Source organism: Acanthochromis polyacanthus, unplaced genomic scaffold, assembly GCF_021347895.1.
Source record: "Acanthochromis polyacanthus isolate Apoly-LR-REF ecotype Palm Island unplaced genomic scaffold, KAUST_Apoly_ChrSc contig24, whole genome shotgun sequence".
In the NCBI taxonomy this organism is placed as follows: domain Eukaryota; kingdom Metazoa; phylum Chordata; class Actinopteri; family Pomacentridae; genus Acanthochromis; species Acanthochromis polyacanthus.
In genome coordinates, this window is record NW_026131311.1 from 18,487 (window position 1) to 33,612 (window position 15,126).

The following is a 15,126-nucleotide window of genomic DNA, read 5'->3' on the forward strand; positions in this document are numbered from 1 at the left end:
AATTTAGACTGAATTATTCTACAGAGCCTGTAGATTCATTAAAAACATAGTCTCTGATTTGTGAAAACTTTATTCTATTTGTGAAAATGCAATAAAGGCACATTTTACAGTTTTTTTCTCATCCAGACCACATTAGACCAGGTCCAGCTCGAGAACCGCTACACTTAGACTCTTCAAATCTGGGACTGAATTATTCTACAGAGCCTCTGAATTCATAAAAACATAGTCTCTGATTTGTGAAAACTTTATTCTATTTGTGAAATGCAATAAAGGCACATTTCTGTTTTTTCAGCATATAGACCACATTAGACCAGGTCCAGCTTGAGAACCGCTACACTTAGACTCTTCAAATTTAGACTGAATTATTCTACAGAGCCTGTAGATTCATAAAAACATAGTCTCTGATTTGTGAAAACTTTATTCTATTTGTGAAAATGCAATAAAGGCACATTTACAGTTTTTTTCTCATCCAGACACATTAGACCAGGTCCAGCTCGAGAACCGCTACACTTAGACTCTTCAAATCTGGACTGAATTATTCTACAGAGCCTCTGAATTCATAAAAACATAGTCTCTGATTTGTGAAAACTTTATTCTATTTGTGAAAATGCAATAAATGCACATTTTACTGTTTTTTCAGCATATAGACCACATTAGACCAGGTCCAGGTCGAGAACCGCTACACGTAGACTCTTCAAATCTGGACTGAATTATTCTACAGAGCCTGTAGATTCATAAAAACATAGTCTCTGATTTGTGAAAATTTTATTCTATTTGTGAAAATGCAATAAATGCACTTTAAAATAAAAGCATATCCACCTCAAAGCTAAGCGCTTGTTTCATTACTGAAACCAAGCTCACCTCTCATGTTCTCATCCAGCTGCAGAGAACACGATGTCACAGATTTTCACGTCTCAAAGTTGCCTTTGATGAACCACATGCGTGACTTCATGTCGCCGTGCAGCAGCTTCTTCTCATTGTGCAGATACTGTAAAGACAAACAAACACAGCATTCCCACCCGTCAACAGTCGTTTGTGTTGATGTTGTTAAATCAAATTTGAAGATGGCAGATGCTGACAGAAGATGAAAATGTTTTGGGGAAAAAAACCAAAATACGTTGATCTGTAAGTCAAGAAGTTAAAACTAAAAGTTGAATTAAGCTGAGCAAACAATTTCAATACATAGAGCGACACGTGTGACGTTAATTCAATGTAATCTATGTGTTGGCAGCAGGTAGATGAATCCACCTGCAGGCTGCGGGCCACATGCAGCGCCACTTTCTCTATGTGGCGGCAGGGAAAGCCTTCAGACTGTCCTTCTTCCTCTTCTCTATCACATCATTGAGGGATTGCTCTCCTCCGTACTCCATGGCCAGACATTTGGAGCCGTCTTTAGCCGTGGCAAAGGCACGGAAACCTTAATGTTGAAGCAAGAAACACAGAATTACCACCAGAAATGTAACGCAGCATCACAAGCTGATTGACCTTGGCAGAATGTAATGGAATCAATGTGAAATAAGTCACATTTTATAACAACAGCCAACATGAGATGCGTCTTGGTGAGGAATGTCAAAAACGTACAAAATAGCCCTTGCTTTGAAGTTTGCCGTTTGCTGTCAAATTTATCTAAATTGCAAATTTGCCCACTTTTTGTTCTGTGCATTTTAAAACGATGAAACATATGAAAAATAAAAAACAAGTTGATAGTGAACTGTGGGATCCAGTAAAATGTCAAATACAACTATGTTACTATACTACCTGCTGTAATGAGACATGAAATGTTGGGATGCCTTTGACAACAATCAGTCTACGGTGCGTACCTAAAATAAAGCATCGACTTGCTGCTCTAGTTAACCTTTCTTGGACATTTAAGTCTGGAATTTACAATTTAATATAATACTATTTTGACATGGAAAATAATATTTAAGGTGACTTCAGGAGCCTGCTAGCCTAGCCGCGCTAGACAACCCACAGCAACGAATTTAATTCTCTGCCAGGTGGGTCTAGTTACCCTCCATAAGGCTCGAGGCTGGATGCTCCTAAAACTGGCCGGACCAATCACCATGAAGTGTAGAGTCAGAAGGCGGGCATAACTAATTTACGACAGAGGCGCGACGATTCTGACAGAAACAACCGGCGCACAATAAACAGTTATCTTTCGACTCGGCTTTGGCACAGCCCTTAAAGATTTGAAGCTAAATTCAACTTGAAAGATAAACAAAGGACGGCACTGAAGTGTTTCATTGAGAAGAAAGACGTATGTGGACTTATGCCGACGGGATATGGCAAATCCTAATATATACCAGTTGCTCCGCTGGTTGGGAAGCTAATGGGACTTAGCCACAATCCGCCGGCGCTCGAGGAACTACGTCAGCCTATTCGTTGCGCTGATGGTTGTATACCTACCCAATTGCTGCCAGAGTGATTGAAGACAACCTTTTAGCCCGCCTCCCTCCCTGTCAAGCGGTCCTAGACCCTTGTGCCTTCAGAACATGGGTCTAGCAGGGCTAGGCTAGGGGCCTGCAGCACAAGGTCAAAATTAGTTAAGCTCTCTACATAAACTGCCTGAAGGTCTCATGTTCAATTGAGTGGACTGTTTTTAGATTTATTGTTGCAGGTTTAACGTTGTGACAAGTTCGCTTTCCGTGGGTCCATTCAATACACACACACGCCTTGGTTGTCGAGGAATATTGTTTATTATTTCACGATTCAATGTATACCACAGTCCGGTACGCAGCCTCCGCTGTCACCCAGTCCACGCAGCCTCCGCTGTCACCCAGTCCACGCAGCCTCCGCTGTCACCCAGTCCACGCAGCCTCCGCTGTCACCCAGTCCACGCAGCCTCCGCTGTCACTCAGTCCACGCAGCCTCCGCTGTCACTCAGTCCACGCAAGCCTCCGCTGTCACTCAGTCCATGCAGCCTCCGCTGTCACTCAGTCCACGCAGCCTCCGCTGTCACTCAGTCCACGCAGCTTCCACTGTCTCTCCGCTGCTCCTCTCATCTCTGTCTGCCCGACTTTTTATCCTCCGCTCCGGCTGCTACTGCGGAGATAATCAGGTCAGCCGATTACCACCACCTGTGTCAATTACCTTGACGCTGCCTCCACACCTCTCTCTCCTGCAGCTGAGCTCTCCCACGCCCATCGCCACATATCCCCACCGCCCGACTTAGGCCGGGGAGCCATCCGGCCTAACCAACTCCCCCCACCGGCTCCAAGGAGCGGGAGAGGAAGTCAGCCACGGCCATCTGCGCCCCCGGCCTATGAATCACTGTGAACTTAAAAGGCTGTAGAGCTAGATACCACCGTGTGATTCGGGCGTTGGTATCCTTCATGCGATGGAGCCATTGGAGAGGGGCGTGGTCCGAACAGAGGGTGAATGGGCGTCCCAGGAGGTAGTAGCGCAGGGCCCCGACCGCCCACCTGATTGCCAGGCACTCTTTCTCTACCGTGCTGTAGCGAGCCTCCCTCTCAGACAACTTGCGGCTGATGTAAACTACAGGGCGGTCGACGCCCTGCACCTGCTGGGACAAAACGGCCCCCAGCCCTCTGTTCGACGCATCAGTCTGCAGGAAAAAAGGGAGAGAGAAGTTAGGTGTGTAGAGGAGTGGCTCCCCACAGAGGGCCTGCTTTATTCTCTCAAACGCCCGCTGGCACTGCTCCGTCCACTGGACCGGATCTGAGGCACTCTTCCGGGTCAGGTCGGTCAAGGGGCTGGCCAGGTCCGAGAATTTAGGTATGAACCGCTGATAGTAGCCCGCCAGCCCCAGGAACCGCCGTACCTCTTTTTTGGACTTGGGCTGCGGACAGGCTGCGATCGCTGCTGTCTTATCCACCTGTGGGTGCACCTGCCCGCCGCCCAAGTGGTGACCCAGATACCGTACCTCCCTCCGTCCAACCGCGCACTTCTTCGGGTTGGCCGTCAGCCCCGCCTGTCTCAAGGACTCCAGCACCGCGGCCACCTGCCGCACATGCGCCGCCCAGCTGTTACTATGGATGATAACATCATCCAGGTAGGCGGCCGCATATGCTGCGTGCGGCCGCAGCACCTTGTCCATGAGACGCTGGAACGTGGCTGGGGCTCCGAACAACCCGAACGGAAGCGTCACGAATTGGTACAAACCGTACGGAGTGGAGAAGGCCGGTTTTTTCCTTGGACTCCGGTGACAGGGGAATCTGCCAGTAGCCCTTGGTCAAATCCAGTGTGGTGAAGAAACGCGCAGTGCCCAGCCGATCCAGGAGCTCGTCGACCTTGGCATGGATAGGCATCAAATCGTGACACGTCATTCACCCTGCGGTAGTCCACACAGAACCGTATAGACCCATCCTTCTTGACGACAAGAACAATGGGGCTACACCAGGCACTGTTTGACTCTTCTATCACTCCCATCTCTAGCATTGCTTTCAATTCCTTCTGAACTAATTTTCTCTTATGTTCAGGCAGTCTGTAAAGGTCGTGAAAAAACCCTCACGCCTCGGGGGGTCTCGATGTGGTGCTGTATGAGGTCTGTACGCCCTGGCAGGGGGGAAAACACGTCAGCAAACCGCTCCTGCAACATGGCAATGTCGGCTTTTTGGGACTGCGAGAGGTGGTTTTCAACGGGGAGTGAGGTGGAATGCCCGGCTTTGGAACCTCAGGCCCTAACTCGTCTCTCTCTTCAACTACAGTCACCAAAGAAGCCGACTCCGCCTCTCTCCATGCTTTTAGGAGTGAGGTGGTAAACCTGTGTTGCTTCTCCCCTGTCAGAGCGTGCCACCTCATAATCCACCTCCCCTACTCGTCGTGTGACCACGAAGGGCCCTTGCCACTTGGCGAGTAATTTCGAGCTAGAAGATGGGAGTAATACAAGTACTTTTTCTCCCGGTGAAAATTGTCTGAGCTTTGCCCCTCTGTTGTACAGGCGTTGTTGTCGTTCCTGGGCCTTGAGCAATTCTCACGTGAAAGCTGTCCAGTGATTGGAGTTTTGCTCTAAGGTCCAGGACGTACTGTATTTCATTCTTACTTGGGCTTGGACCTTCCTCCCAGTTTTCTTTAACCAGGTCCAAACCCCACGTGGCTTCCTGCCAAACAGCAGTTCAAAGGGAGAAAATCCCGTGGAGGCCTGGGGCACCTCCCGCACTGCAAACAACAGAGGGTCCAGCCATTTATCCCAATTGCTGTTCTCCTCGTGAATGAACTTACGAATCATGTTCTTCAAGGTCTTTATTCAGACGCCACCAGACCATCGGTCTGTGGGTGGTACACACTTGTCCGATAGACTTGATGCCCAATAATTCGTAAAGTTCCCGAAGTGTTCGTGACATAAACGAGGTGCCCTGGTCAGTCAGAATCTCTTTGGGATTCCAACTCGGGAGATGACCTGAAACAGTGCTTGTGCAACACTCTTTGCAGAGATGGTGCGCAACGGCACTGCTTCGGGATATCGTGTTGCGTAATCCACTAGGACTAACACAAACCGATATCCTCGTGCGCTCCGGTGAAATGGCCCGATGAGGTCCATACCAATTCTTTCAAATGGAACCTCTATCAATGGTAATGGGTGCAAAGGCGGCCGTGGGATGGCCGGTTGGTTAACCAACTGGCAATTCAGGACAAGACGCACACCACCGGCGTACATCTTTCCCGAATGCCAGGCCAATAGAATCGGGCCATGACCCGGTCGAGTGTTTTTTCATACCCATGTGACCAGCCATTGGGTTGAAATGGTGCCGCCTGGAAAACTGTTTCCCGGCGGCCCCTTGGCACCAACAATTGGGTGGCTATATTCTGCGTCTGAGTGTCACGAAGTCACTCTGTATAATCTGTCTCTGATTAATGAAAAGTGTGGATATGCAGGTGCTGTGGCCCGGGTGCACCAAACTGACCATCCAATCTTTATCACTTGGTCGAAAGCTGAGCGCAGTGTGTCATCCCGAGACTGTTCCAGAGGAAGATCTTCCATGGGGTGTATGACAGGAACCCGCGGAGCCTCCTGACGAGCCCCCTCGGGATCCCCCTCCTCGCTTGCAGTGTCGGACAACCTCGCATCACCACTGAGCACAGCACACATATCACACGTCCCTACCGCTCGTGAACGCACTCCCACACATTTCCCACTGCCCCTGGAACCCAGGCCAATCCGTACCCCAAATAAGGGGGTGCGTAAGGCGGGAGCTAACCGCGGCCTTGATGATATGCTTTTTTCCCTTGAATCTAACTTCCACTGGCACACAGGATATTTGTGAACATCCCCATGTACACACCTTATCCTCACCCAGGATGCCTCCACCAATGCCCCGGGTCGAACCAGGTTTTGGTGAATCAGGGACTGTCCACAGCCCAAATCCACCACTAGCCCGATGTACACCCCCCTGGATCCCTTACCGGAACGCTGTATGTCCCTCCCGGACCGGGGAGAGGGTGCTGGCGTGCCGGCAACCCGAACCACCTGGCCGACCTCCATGAGCGGACACTCCCGTCGGGAAGTGGCCAGGCTGCCCACACCGCCAGCACTCCTGTCCTGACGTTTGAGGAGCCCCCGGTGGGTTGGAAACAGCGTCAGCAGCAGCCGGAGCCTGGTGTGGAAGAGAAGCAAAAGAGAGGTTAGTACGGGGCACCGGAACCGGAGGCGTCAGTGAACGTGGCGCCGATGTCAGCGCAGCCAGGGTTTCCTGCGTGGCGCTGGTGTCGGTCGCATTCCGGGAGGTGCCCGTCCTTGCCTCCCGACTGTTAATCGCAATTCAAAAGTGATGGCTGATTTTGATTATTTAATTTTCAATAAATTTTTATTTATTGTTACTTTTTGTGAGTTTCAGTGATTTCAGTGAGAATTGTGGGTTTTTCCTTCTTTAACTGAGGGGTACCAACAATTTTGTCCACGTGTGTATCTAATACCAGCCCAAAGGCAAAGGACATTCACTTTACAATGAGAAAACGACACCCCAATAAAGCCAGCCTTGTTTAGCCTTATTTTGTGTTTTGTTTCCCTGTATGTTTTCTGACTAACTCATTAATCATTAACTACATTTAATGCTGATGATCTTCACTGGCATAGGTTAACATTCTACAGTTTGAGTCTTTTTCCTCCAATTTAGAAAAAATAAAACATCTGCCATCACATTCCCACTATATTTTTTGTAATGAAACACAAAATTGAACCTTTTTGAAGCTGATCTGTGCTGTTAGACATTTCAGGCTCGATTAGGCCTGTTATTGTACATTTACCAATGAAAAAGCATGAATGAATCTGACATACCAGTGTGTAACCAACACACACAGACCTGATGTATGCTTGTGTTTTTTTTATTAGTTTAGGTTTTTTTTCTTTTTTACATTTATCTTACATTTATTTTACTTCCATATTTATTCTTAACTTTTCATAGAATTAACTTTTATCTCTGCACTGTGAATGAATGTGAGAAACGTCATTTCCTTTAACTGTGTTCTGCTGAATGACAATAAGCCTGAAGTTGAACGGAGACGTAGAAAAATGCGATGAGGCTAAGTCTAAAAATTATTTCACCGATAACTGACTGACTGTGGACTAACCTGGTTCAGGAGGTAAACATTGACTCCAGTCCCACATCCCAGCTTCTTCATGAAAGGTGAGGCAGGGATGGTGATGGGGGTACCGCGCTGTTTCGGCTCCTCGGTCTTACAGTTTTCGGGGTTTTAAATGAGTCTTCGACGCTGGATGCGATAAGTGGAGGTCATCTGTCAAAGAAGAACAGATGTCAATATGCCCTACTGTAGAAAAACATTTGTCCTTACTGATTAGTACTGTTTGACTTGACAAATTAAAAAGAGCTAACGAGCTTCTACACAGTATGACTTAAAGCTTATGTCTTATAGGAGTAAAGTGGTGTGGCAACATGACTAAACGTGAAAGTATTATGTCAATGTTTGGCAGCTTCAAAGTTGGTACCAATTAGAGCAAAAGCAGAATTAACTTTTAGAAAATTTATTAGTGAACTATTTTACATGATGTAATGAACGTTTAGCCAACAGTCTTAACGGCAAAAACCAAACTAGCATCAATACAATAACTGTAAAGTTAGCTTCTTTCGGTGAGTTTACTGAGATTATTGTGGCGCCAGTCCAGTTGAAAGTGTTTCGCATTGCTTTAAGATATGAGACTTAGTCATTCACCCACAGAAGTAACATTACCTGAACTTCTCTCCTCTGTAACAACAAAACCGCTGCAGCTAAACGGCGCCGAACATTCAAAATGAACAACCAGCTCAGTCGGTACGGGGGCCGCGGAGGGGACAAACAGAGCGCAAGTCGTTTGCGTTATTTACAGTTTTTCTCAATCGTTTGAATAGCCTACATTTCTCGAATCATCATCGACATTAGCAAAACAGTGAGTGTATTTCTCAAAACAATTCGTACAAATAGCAAAACACCCGTGGATTAACTGCAAAGCAAAGCCAGTCCTCTTGCTCAAAATCCTTAGTTCATCTCTCAAGAGTAAATATCTGTGTCAATGAACATGTCAGTGTCATTCAGAATGACAAGTCATTGTGTGTGGATAAAACAGTCCAAAATTGCTTAGTCATGTTGTCATTGTAACAGTGTACTGTGGAGGGATGTTCTGATATAAACTATGGGTAAAGTTTTGATGCCAGTTATTGTAAATTGTAAGTTACACCTTAGTGTATGTGGGAGATTGATTGCAAGAGACTGGACAAGATTCACATTTAGGCTTTTACTGTTTGTATTATATTTTGTTGACAGACCACGTTATTGTGATACAGAAAGGAATACAGCCCTGCATAGCAAAAAGAAAAACAAATGTAGAAATATGAATATAGGACAATCTTCAGGGAAAACTGTACATGCAGTGTTGTAGGAATTACAATGCTGTCTTCTTACATCTCCTAACGTTCCTGTCTGTTGGGACACAAATACTCATCCACATCACAAATATCTTCTCTTGCGTCTTTGAGAGATTTTAGAAAATCCGAATTCTTCACACATTTCCTCATGGAGAAATTCAAGATTTACCTTGGAACAATTTACAAATTCAGGACAGATTTAGAAAAAAAAACATCGAATGAAAATGTATAGAAATATCACTGACATATTATGACAACTTCCATCCATCCATTATCTATATACCACTTTGTCCTCACTGGGGTTGCTGGAGCCAATCTGTTGCAGGGCTACAATCACTCACACCTACAGGCAATTTAGAATAACCAATTAACCTCAGCATATTTATGGACTGTGGGAGGAAGCCGGAGTGCCCAGAGAAACCCACACATGCACAGGGAGAACATGCAAACTCCATGCAGAAAGATCCCCAGGCCACCCAGGATTTGAACCAGAGATCTTCTTGCTGCAAGGTAAAAGTGCTAACCACTACTCTACTGTGCGGCCCTATTATGACAACTTGTTAAATCATTTTACATGTTAAGACTTATGCGATGAATTAATGCCCAAATGTTGTGGAGATTGAGATTATTCAACAGAGACCTATTGTACATTTTGATCAACATGACATAAGCAACTGATCATGTACGAAACAGCAGAGAATTGTACATAATCATTTGCATGGATGTACCAAAGCATTTACAACTTGTTCAAAGAAGTGAGAAACTGCTATTTTGATTCCCCTGGCTCTGCTTCTGACAATAAATCACATTTTAAAAATGCATATTCATATCAGGGCTGCACAGTGGAGTAGTGGTTAGCACTTTTGCCTTGCAGCAAGAAGATCCCAGTTTGAATCCCGGGGTGGGCCTGGGATCTCTCTACATGGAGTTTCCATGTTCTCCCTGTGCATGCGTGGGTTTTCTCCAGGTACTCCAGCTTCCTCCCACAGTCCAAAAATATGCTGAGGTTAATTGATTACTCTAAATTGTTCGTCTGTATATGTAGCCCTGCGACAGACTGGCGACCTGTCCAGGGTGTCCTCTGCCTTCGCCCGAGTCAGCTGGGATAGGCTCCAGCACCCCCCGCGACCCTAGTGAGGATAAAGCGGTGTATAGAGAATGGAGGATATTCATATCATTCATCTTGATTCAATGAACCATTCTGGACTCATGGCTGCTGCTTGGTGCTGGATTTCTTTACTCTGAGGGGCTACAAGACAAGTTTCCCAGTTATGTGGACCTGGCATCATATTTTTATTTAAATGATATAATATTATGAGATATGCCACAAGGCAACACAATTCACTGACTTCATAATTAATTTGAACGGTGGTTTGAAAGCAAAGCTCAACATCTTGTTGTACCGTTTCATTGTCCTCATTTGTCGTTTCAAACCACGAGCTCGTTTTAGTGAAAAAGTCCACAGTGACAGCCACATTTGGCTGCATGTGTTTCCAGAGCGTTCCTCTTTTTAATTCTTGCTTTCTTCGCGCCACTCTTGTTCATTCTGTTTTCGATCTTTCAAACACCTCTGACTGTGGAGAAGTTTTTTCCACTTAGAATGCTGTTCTGACACAGAGCCAGCAGATGTCACTCTTCTGTCAAAGTGGTTCACTGCTCATGAAGCTTCGCATCTCACTTTCACTAAAGAAGTCACCATTGCCTAGACACGTGTGTAAATGCACATAGAGACTGATGGTTTTTGCTGCTACGTGTGATTGCTGCAGGTGTTTATTAAAGTCAGAGGAAATAGTCTGATACCAGCAGGTGTGGGCAGAAAACAGGACTGAATGAGGTGTAAGAATGTTTCTGCAAAATCCCAGATTACATTCAGTGCAAACTGAGCATTATTGTTTCAAACATGAATCTAACACGTGTCAGATTTGAGGCACATTAGTATCTGGACTTTGGCAGACATTAAAGGGAAACTTTAATGAGATTTGCTTTTCTGGCGTCCTGAGATTTGGATACAGACCACAACAAAGAGCGATCGCCCCAGGTAATGTTGAGGTTTTCCGTTCACTTCTCATCTCTAGTATGTTGTGGACACTCATTGAGACTATCCGAGCCGGTCAGTGTGGGGAAAAAGCACGTTAGGGCGGACTTTGATGCGGGGGGGGCAAGTTGCCCCCATACTTTTGCTAACTGAGCTGCTAAGCTGCCTTCTGGCTAAATACTGGAGCTGTGTCGAAAATTCATTTCTCCATCACTCACATGTATGAAATGATATAATGAAACAGACCCCAGGTTGAAAAAAACGAAGTTCCCCTTTAAGTCAATGTGTTATATACTAGTTACCTGTTGGGGGCGCTGCGACCCTAGACACAACCTGATTCTACTCTGCCTGGGGTGTCCTGGGTGATGGAGTGTGATGTTGAAAGAGCCGAAATAGTCCAGGAAGCATCACTGACGATGTGTTCAGGTTTCATCGACTGTGTGTTGTTATCTACTTCAGATGCGCTGCTTTGGATAAAAGCGTCTGATAAATGAAACTGTTGAATTGCAGTGAACAGCATACGACACAAGGGAGAACCAAAACAGGCAACAATGCATAATAGTTGGTTATGTGCACAGCTCAGGTTGGAGCATCTCTAATGACTGACCACACACACACTGAGGAATTCAAATCTGCACTTTTCATTCTGAAACAATCTACAAGACCGAAACACTTAAACTGCTCCTCCTATTGTAACCAAATCTAACTTTTCTGCCTGGAACACATCCAGGGACTGAATGCATCCTGTAATCTAGGACAAGGATGCAGCCATGAGCAGGGATTAATCAGAATAGACAGAATAGCTACTTTATTGTCAACCGCAACAGACACTAGTTGGTGCACATTATGACTGAATTTCAGATACAATCTGTTAATGTTAGTGTATTTACTCCAAGTAAACACTCAACCAGCAGTATGTTCAAATACTGTGCAGTTTTAAGATGGAGTCCAGGTGTTTGTGAGAAACCAGTGGTTTGAAAGCACATTTTTTAAACTAATTTAGTTTGAGAACCATAACACATGCTCTCCAAAAATAAGTATAAAAGGAAGGGTGCATTATGTTACACTTTAAAACAAACAGAGTTCTGTTGTGTTCCTTTGTTTTTTATTTGAGGATCTCTCTTTTTGCAGTTGATCAGATCAACCATGTGGTCCAGTGTGAAGGAAAAAAACTTCCTGTTGTTGGGAAGTTTTAAAAACCTTCTGGTTGGGTTGAGGGTAGAGAGGAAGGAGAGAACATGAAGACTTTGGAGGTCGCTGAGGCCGACAACAGCAGATCAGAAACATGCAGCTCCAGATCCAGAGAAACCTGCAGAGGACAAAACACAAAGTCAGTGACATACAAAGGTGGCGTCTAACTGTTTGAAGACATAAAGAGGAGAGGAGAGAGGAGAGAGGAATACATCATGTGAAATCCTCCAGCAGCCTGGGTTGGAAAATGAACATTTTGAGAAAAAACTGAGTGTAACAATGAGCTAAATGCAGTTAAAGCTGTCATTCACAGCATCTGCATGGATATTTAAGTCACCTGTTATAATGACTCTGTCTGTACTAAGACTAAATTAGTGAAGAACTCTGAAAATTCAGATAGAAATTCTGAGGGAGAGGCAGGTGGGAGATGAACAACTAACAGAACTTAGAGACATTACAAAGGTGAACTGCAGAGATGGTGCATTTTAGTGTTCAAAGTCACCTTTTCATTTGGTTATTGATCTGATCTTTCATAAGATCGGGGGTCTTGGAGAGATGGCTCTAAAGACAGCAAAAAGAGAGAAAACTTTAATTGACTCAGACAAATAATTACATCTGAGCTAAATGACTTCACATACTCATATTAACATTAAGTTTCTAATTAGCCAGTCTATTTGATAAACTTACCTTGTGTTAATTGCATGGTCTCACGAGTCATGCACTGGTCCTGGATCTGCCTCCCGTCATCTCTGGTCCATCCTGTCTGAATCTGCTTGATGTCGTTGAAGCACCAATTCTTTAAAAAAAAAGAGAGAGATACAGATGTATTTTTCAATTGATTCTGACATCACTACATTTTGTCAGACTGTGATGTGCTACATACTAAATCCCTGCAGTGTCTGTTGGCTCATTCTTTCTTTTCACATTTAAATTACCAGTGCATCCGGTAAAATCTCAATAAAGTTTCTTCTCCTCACAGGGCGGTCGTCGTCTCTGGCTTCATCTCTGTTGGGGCTCGGTCACTCGTCTTCAAATCGTCTTTGGGGTCGTCCTTGTCTTGGTCTTGGGTCCCGAGATCATCAGTCTGAAAGAAATCAAAAAGAAAAACGCGGCAGAATCTTGTCGACGTGTGTTATTGTTGAGATTTCAAAAATATTAGATATATGAATGCAAAGTCAAAATCCAAAACTCACCGTTTCATGCAGCAGCATTCACAGGGATCCTTACGTACCTCTCCTGGAAACTTCCCTCTGGCAGCGAGACTTTCACCCTCACACTACACTTACTATCTTAAATAACACATTTAACCACCCCTTTTAATCCCAGTGTGACTCTCCTGAACTGTGATCTTGTCACTGTGGACTCCACTGTGGGTCCAGGGTGGGATACAGACGCACATGTTGCTTCTCTGTGACATGCCGTCTGCATCCTGTTCACCTTCTGACAGAGCGGAGCTTCACTGTGAGGGGGGCACCACAGGAGGTTTCCCACAATGCCCCCCAGATCCGCCCACACCTCTGACGGGCACCCTGACAAGAGTCCCACCGACAAGAACCGAGCTCAGACAGAATCACACAAAATACAGTCGAAGAAAATTCATCCAAATAAAGTTGGAATAGATCTGATCAGACATAATCACAAGAGATTCATTCAAATAAAAATGACCAGATCACATCCAGAAAATCACACGTAGCTAAAATGTTTAAAACAAAACGGGGTAAATTTAATGAAATGAAAGGTTTGTGAACCTTCTTACCTGGAGGTTGGCTGGCAGGAAGTCCAGCAGCCCTCTTAGGTAAGGCAGGAGGCATCTGAGGAGAGAAACTCACACACTGGTTAGAAAAAAATGCTAAGAGAGGACCTCCTGCATGTTTGTCAGCATTCTGTATGTTTGTCAGGAGGTCCCTCAACAGAAAAACTTGGAGGGGAAGAAGAGTCCTCCGATATCCTGCAACTCCAAGGGAGGGGAGAAAAAGAAGGGTGAGAGGGGGAGGAGGGGGAGTAGATAGGAGAGAGGGGGGAAGGGAGAAAAAGAAGAGTTTTTTTTGTTTTTTTTTTAGAAAAAGAAGAGTTTTTTTTTTTAGAAAAAAAGTTTTTTTTTTTTTTAAGAAAAAGAAGTTTTTTGAGAATTTTTTTTCTTTTTTGAGAAAAAAGAGTTTTTTTGAGAAAAAGTTTTTTTTATTTTTTTGAGAAAAAGAAGAGGTTTTTTTTGTTTTTTTGAGAAAAAGACGAGTTTTTTTGTGGGGGGAGAGGTGGGGGGAGACAAGCGAGGACGCTTGGAGGGAGGGGGGAGGAGGAAGAGGGGGAGGAAGAGGAGAGAGGAGAGGGGGGGAGACAAGCGAGGACGCTTGGAGGGGGGGGAGGAGGAAGAGGGGAGGAAGAGGAGAGAGGAGAAGGGGGGGAGACAAGCGAGGACGCTTGGAGGGAGGGGGGAGGAGGAAGAGGGGAGGAAGAGGAGAGAGGAGAAGGGGGGGAGACAAGCGAGGACGCTTGGAGGGAGGGGGGAGGAGGAAGAGGGGAGGAAGAGGAGAGAGGAGAGGGGGGGAGACAAGCGAGGACGCTTGGAGGGAGGGGGGGAGGAGGAAGAGGGGGAGGAAGAGGAGAGAGGAGAAGGGGGGGAGACAAGCGAGGACGCTTGGAGGGAGGGGGAGGAGGAAGAGGGGGAGGAAGAGGAGAGAGGAGAGGGGGGGAGACAAGCGAGGACGCTTGGAGGGAGGGGGAGGAGGAAGAGGGGGGAAGAGGAGAGAGGAGAGGGGGGGAGACAAGCGAGGACGCTTGGAGGGGGGGGGAGGAGGAAGAGGGGGAGGAAGAGGAGAGAGGAGGGGGGGGAGACAAGCGAGGACGCTTGGAGGGAGGGGGGAGGAGGAAGAGGGGAGGAAGAGGAGAGAGGAGAGGGGGGGAGACAAGCGAGGACGCTTGGAGGGAGGGGGAGGAGGAAGAGGGGAGGAAGAGGAGAGAGGAGAGGGGGGGGGAGACAAGCGAGGACGCTTGGAGGGAGGGGGGGAGGAGGAAGAGGAGAGGAGAGAGGAGAGGGGGGAGACAAGCGAGGACGCTTGGAGGAGGGGGAGGAGGAAGAGGAAGAGA

At 46.1% G+C, this 15,126-nt stretch overlaps 1 long non-coding RNA gene across 1 annotated transcript; it reads right to left on the reverse strand.

Annotated features, from left to right (window-relative positions):
• Positions 1 to 12,009: 12,009 nt before the first annotated feature.
• Positions 12,010 to 13,698, reverse strand: LOC127532778 (uncharacterized). The gene is made up of 4 exons (XR_007940423.1): positions 12,978 to 13,698; positions 12,730 to 12,838; positions 12,545 to 12,603; positions 12,010 to 12,160 (listed from the first exon to the last, which is right to left on the reverse strand). It is a non-coding gene; the product is annotated as an uncharacterized LOC127532778 (long non-coding RNA).
• Between the last annotated feature and the right edge of the window lie 1,428 nt (positions 13,699 to 15,126).